Genomic DNA, 6403 nt, shown 5'->3' on the forward strand with positions numbered 1-6403 from the left:
AGAAGGAGATGGACCAAACTCATTTACATGCATACTTTGGGGTTCGTATACTTGCTGGTGTTTTCAGATCCAATGGGGAGTCCACAGAATCTCTGTGGGATGCAGAAACTGGCAGAGCACTTTTCCGTGCAATAATGTCCCTGGAAAACTTCCACATTATTTCCAGGATTATCCGCTTTGATAACCCGAGACACCAGACCAGCTCGGCGGCAGAGAGACAAGCTAGCTGCAATCAGGTCAGTGTGGGACATGAGGGTGGACTGCCTTCCCATTTTACAACCCTGGGTTGAATGTTACTGTTGATGATAAGCTTATGCAATTTAGGAGCCGCTGCCTCTTCAGGCAGTACATACCATCTAAACCCGCAAAATATGGTATCAAGATCTGGGCTGCCTGTGATGCTGCTTCATCATATGCGTGGAACTTGCAAGTGTATATGGGGAAGCGGGTTGTCCTGGACGTGACACAAGGACTCCGTGGCCACAACATCACATGCAATAACTTTTTTACTTTGAACAAGCTGGGACAGGAGCTCCTCAAGAGGAAGCTGACGATAGTAGGAACAGTACGAAAAAACAAGTCAGAGCTCACACCTCAGCTGCTGAAGACACGGAACAGGCCTATCAATTACTCTAAGTTTGTGTTCATGGCCGACACGTCCCTAGTGTCCTACGTGCCAAAGAAAGGCCAAAATGTGGTACTCATGAGTATGCTGCATAGGGATGGGAGAATCTGTGGCCAAGAACATAAAAAAACAGAAATTATAATGGATTACAATGCCACAAAAGGAGAGGTGGACAATTTAGACAAGCTGGAGACTGGCTACAGCTGCAAAAGAAGAACCCTGAGGCAAATCCAGAGGAGGCAACATATCCAAAGGACCCCAGCTTCTGCAGCCATCGTGAGGATTCAGGAGGAGGACGCTGGTGCCCCATCCGCCCGACCCACAGAACCAACAACTCCAAAACCGGAAGTAAGTGTGAGTGATGTTGTTGCATGCGTGTGTCTGACTCCCCTACCTTGGCCTGCTGTAACTATATATGTGAGTGATGTTGTTGCATGCGTGTGTCTGACTCCCCTAACTTGGCCTGCTGTAACTATATATGTGAGTGATGTTGTTGTATGTGTGTGTGTCTGACTCCCCTAACTTGGCCTGCTGTAACTATATATGTGAGTGATGTTGTTGCATGCGTGTGTGTGTGACTCCCCTAACTTGGTCTGCTGTAACTATATATGTGAGTGATGTTGTTGTATGTGTGTCTGACTCCCCTAACTTGGCCTGCTGTAACTATATATGTGAGTGATGTTGTTGCATGTGTGTGTCTGACTCTCCTAACTTGGCCTGCTGTAACTATATATGTGAGTTATGTTGTTGTATGTGTGTGTCTGACTCTCCTACCATGACCTGCTGTAACTATATATGTGAGTGATGTTGTTGCATGTGTGTGTCTGACTCCCCTAACTTGGCCTGCTGTAACTATATATGTGAGTGATGTTGTTGTTGTGTGTGTGTGTGTGTCTGACTCCCCTAACATGGCCTGCTGTAACTATATATGTGAGTGAGATGTTAGTAAAATTCCTGAACTAAGTGTTTTCATCATTCTAGATTGCAGCCGGTAGCAACATGAAGAAGCGCTGTGATGTATGTGGACCCAAGGACAGGAAGACACAGTATACATGCATCAAGTGCAAGAAATACATTTGTAACACAGTAAAACTCTGTCCCTCATGTGGTGTGTAGACCGGCCTTCATTTGTGTTCAATCAATCAAATTTCAATCAAATGTATTTATAAAGCCCTTTTTACATCAGCCGATGTCACAAAGTGCTATACAGAAACCCAGCCTAAAACCCCAAACAGCAAGCAATGCAAATGTAGAAGTACGGTGGCTAGGAAAAACTCCCTAGAAAAGCAGGAACCTAGGAATAAACCTAGAGAGGAACCAGGCTCTGAGGGGTGGCCAGTCGTCTTCTGGCTGTGCCGGGTGGAGATTATAACAGTACATGGCCAAGATGTTTAAACGTTCATAGATGACCAGCATGGTCAAATAATATTAATCACAGTGGTTGTAGAGGGTGCAGCAGGTCAGCACCTCAGGATTAAATGTAATTTGGCTTTTCATAGCCAATCATTCAGATTTAAGAGGCAGTAGGTGCGGTAGAGAGAGAAAACAGCAGGTCCGGGACAAGGTAGCATGTCCAGTGAACAGGTCAGGGTTCGGCAGAACAGTTGAAACTGGGGACAGCAAGCAGTCACCAGGCCAGGTAGTCCTGAGGCATGGTCCTAGGGCTCAGGTCCTCCGAGAGAAGAGAGAAAGAGAGAAAGAGAGAGAATTAGAGGGAGCATACAAGCCCTTAACCAACAATGACGTTTTAAGAAAATTGAGTTAAAGGAAAAAAAGAAACCGCACACCACACACTGCCCACACAGGAAAACTGTTTCAAATGAATGATATCATCACGTGTTTCACCACCCATGTTATTTACATTATTAAATGTCCATGTGGGCTCTGCTATGTCGGTAAAACCTCTCGTCCTCTCAAACAGAGAATCAGTGAACATAAAAGTTCAATTAGGAGAAACGACAGGGATTATCCAGTCACAGTACATTTTAATGACCTAAAGCATGACATTTCCACCTTTAGATTTTGTGGCATAGAGAAAGTTAAGATATCAGACAGGGGAGGTGATATTAATAATACTCTGAGCAAAAGAGAATGTTTTGGGATTTTCACCTTCCAGACATTATTTCCTAAAGGACTTAATGATGAAATGCCTATGTATGTTATGTTGTGAATTTGAACATGAATTATGTGCCTATTTCAGATGACTCTGATGTTTTTCGTATGATGTACCCAATGATTAACGAAAACTTGCTATGTCCTCATTGTGGTTTTATGGACGTGTTTAATGCGTCTTATTTATACACTTTTGTAGTGTTTGTGAAATGCATGTTGTTATGTTTGGTAGCACTTATTTATTTTTCCTTTGCCTCCAACCCCTTTCCATGCGTGGAACAGATGTGGGTGGGGCTAGGTCTACATAGAGGTGCTGTTTTCAGAAAATTCACAAAAGCTCTGACGAAGGCCGTGAGGCCGATAGCTAAGCTTATTAAATATCAGTACTATCAAGAGCAGTGTGCGGTTTCTTTTTTTCCTTCATCCTGTTTCAACTGTTGCCATGCGCCTGCAAATAAGATTGCTCAGATGTGCGAGTACCTTTTGAATTTTTTAAGAAAATTGAGTTAAGAAAACATTTATTAAATAAACTAAAGTTTAAAAAAAAGGAACACAATAAAATAACAATAACAAGGCTATATACAGGGGGTACCGGTACCGAGTCAATGTGCGGGGGTAAAGGTTAGGCGAGGTAATTGAGGTAATTTGTACATGTCGGTAGGGGTAAAGTGACTATGCATAGATAATAACCAGCGAGTAGCAGCAGTATAAAAACAAAGGGGGGTCAATGCAAATAGTCCATATGGCCATTTGATTAATTGTTCAGCAGTCTAATGGCTTGAGGGTAGAAGCTGTTAAAACCTCTCTAGGGGGTGTGGGATGCTACCGTCCCACCTGGCCAACATCCAGTGAAATTGCAGAGCGTCAAATTCAAAAACAGAAATACTCATTATAACAATTCATGAAACATACAAGTGTTATACATGGGTTTAAAGATTAACTTGTTGTTAATCCAACCACGGTGTCAGATTTCAAAAAGACTTTACGGCGAAAGCATACCATGTGATTATCTGAGAACAGCGCCCAGCAGACAAATCATTACAAACAGTAACCAGCCAAGTAGACGAGTAACAAATGTCAGAAATAGCGATAAAATGTATCACTTACCTTTGATGATCTTCATATGGTTACACTCACAAGTCTCCCAGTTACTCAATAAATGTTTGTTTTGTTCAATAAAGTCCCTCTTTATATCCAAAAACCTCAGTTTTGTTCAGTAATCCACTGTCTCAAACAACATCCGGTGAAATTGCAGTGTGAAACTCAACAAAACAGAAATTCTCGTAATAAACATACATAAAAGATACAAGTGTTATACACCAGCTTAAAGATAAACTTCTTGTTAATCCAACCGCTGTGTCAGATTTCAAAAAGGCTTTATGGCGAAAGCAAACCATGCGATTATCTGAGAACAGCGCCCAGCAGACAAATCATTACAAACAGTTAGCAGCCAAGAAGAGGGGTAACAAAAGTCAGAAATAGCGATAAAATGTATCACTTACCTTTGATGATCTTCATATGGTTGCACTCCCAAGACTCCCAGTTACACAATAAAATGTTCGTTTTGTTCGATAAAGTCCCTCTTTATATTCAAAAACCTCAATTTTGTTGGTGCGTTTTGTTCAGTAATCCATTGGAACAAAGCACGGTCACAACAGACAAAAAATCTAAAAAGTAACATAAAAGTTTGTAGAAACATGTCAAACGATGTTTACAATCAATCCTCAGGTTGTTTCTGTCATAAATAATCGATCATATTTCAACCGGACAATAGCTTCGTCAATAGAAAAGAAAAAACAAGAAAGGCACGTTCCCCGTCACGCGCAGGACTCATGTCTGGAAATTTCCACTGTCCTCTCATTGAAAGTGGTGTTTCTCCCTCCTCATTTTTCAGAGTAAAAGCCTGAAACAAAGCCTAAAGACTGGCCACATGTAGTGGAAGCCATAGGGATTGTGAACTAAAGAAAAAACAAGAAAGGCACGTTCCCGGTCACGCGCAGGACTCATGTCTGGAAATTTCCACTGTCCTCTCATTGAAAGTGGTGTTTCTCCCTCCTCATTTTTCAGAGTAAAAGCCTGAAACAAAGCCTAAAGACTGGCCACATGTAGTGGAAGCCATAGGGATTGTGAACTAAAGAAAAAACAAGAAAGGCACATTCCCGGTCACGCGCAGGACTCATGTCCGGAAATTTCCACTGTCCTCTCATTGAAAGTGGTGTTTCTCCCTCATTTTTCAGAGTAAAAGCCTGAAACAAAGCCTAAAGACTGGCCACATGTAGTGGAAGCCATAGGGATTGTGAACTAGGTCATAAGTCTTTGTATGGTGGATAGGCTTTCAATGGAAAAACAGGCATTTCAAAATAATGGCACTTCCTGGATGGATTTTCCTAAGGTTTTCGCCTGCCATATCAGTTCTGTTATACTCTCAGACATTATTTTAACAGTTTTGGAAACTTTAGAGAGTTTTCTATACAAATCTACCAATTATATGCATATCCTAGCTTCTGGACCTGAGTAGCAGGCAGTTTACTTTAGGCATGCTTTTCATCCAAAATTCTGAATGCTGCCCCCTACCCTAGTGAGGTTTTAAGGAGCCTTTTAGACCTAGAATTGGCGCTCCGGTAATGCTTGCCATGCGGTAGCAGAGAGAACAGTCTATGACTTGGGTGACTGGAGTCTGACACTTTTTTGCCTAGTAGAGGTCCTATAGAGGTCCTATAGAGGTCCAGGATAGCAGGAAGCTTGGCCCCAGTGATGTACCCTCTGTAGCGCCTTACGGTCGAATGCCAAGCAGTTGCCACATCAGGAGGTGATGCAACCGGCCAGGATGCTCTCGACGGTGCAGCTGTAGAACTTTGTGAGGATCTGGGGACCCATGCCAAATCTTTTCCGTCTCCTGAGGGGGAATAGGCATTGTTGTGCCCTCTTCACAACTGTCTTGGTGCATTTGGACCATGATAGTTTGTTGGTGATGTTTGACACCAAGGAACTTGAAGCTCTCGACCCGCTCCACTACAGCTCCATTGATGTAAATGGGGGAGGGGGGGGACACTACTACATTAATAAAATGTTGCCCTCTTGCTAGATTGATGTTTAAAGCCATAGCTAAACAGTGCAAAACGGCTGTCAGCGCAATTAAATGCCATTCACGGTGCAGTAGACACATTTTACCTTTAAAAATGACCAGTAGATGTCAATATTTACCTGATATGAGAAGCTGACACCCTCAGCAGGTCAGTGCAATTCGCCATTGTAACCAGGAACACGTTTCATGAATTAAACAGAAAGAAAACTAGTGACCACTGCAAGCGTCTGAGGTTAGATAACTTTTCATGTTTGTGTCCAGCTGACCATGAGTCAGATGTTAATACAGTAAGAAAATACCACAACAGAGAAAATTGTCACTTGGCACAGTGTTATAGGACACTGTGCCAATCAGGTATGCAGTGGGCAGAAAACAATCAGGTATGCAGTGGGCAGAAAAGAGCGTCTTATTTTTTTGGGCACATTAATATAGTTTGATTTCACGTAAATAGCGTTTGAGAATAGCCAACGTTGTGCTATGTCATACATACCTTTTTTTCCAGTAACTGACAGATAACAAGTTCAAATGGGACACTGCTAGCAAAGAAAACTCTTGGGATACGATTCATGATGACAACGTTA

At 42.4% G+C, this 6403-nt stretch overlaps 1 long non-coding RNA gene across 1 annotated transcript; it reads left to right on the plus strand.

Moving 5' to 3' along the window:
* Positions 1-935: 935 nt before the first annotated feature.
* Positions 936-1729, plus strand: LOC115161529 (uncharacterized). Its single transcript, XR_003869279.1, has 2 exons — positions 936-973; positions 1607-1729. It is a non-coding gene; the product is annotated as an uncharacterized LOC115161529 (long non-coding RNA).
* Positions 1730-6403: the final 4674 nt, after the last annotated feature.

The sequence above is a fragment of the Salmo trutta genome, chromosome 24 (assembly GCF_901001165.1).
Source record: "Salmo trutta chromosome 24, fSalTru1.1, whole genome shotgun sequence".
NCBI lineage: Eukaryota > Metazoa > Chordata > Actinopteri > Salmoniformes > Salmonidae > Salmo > Salmo trutta.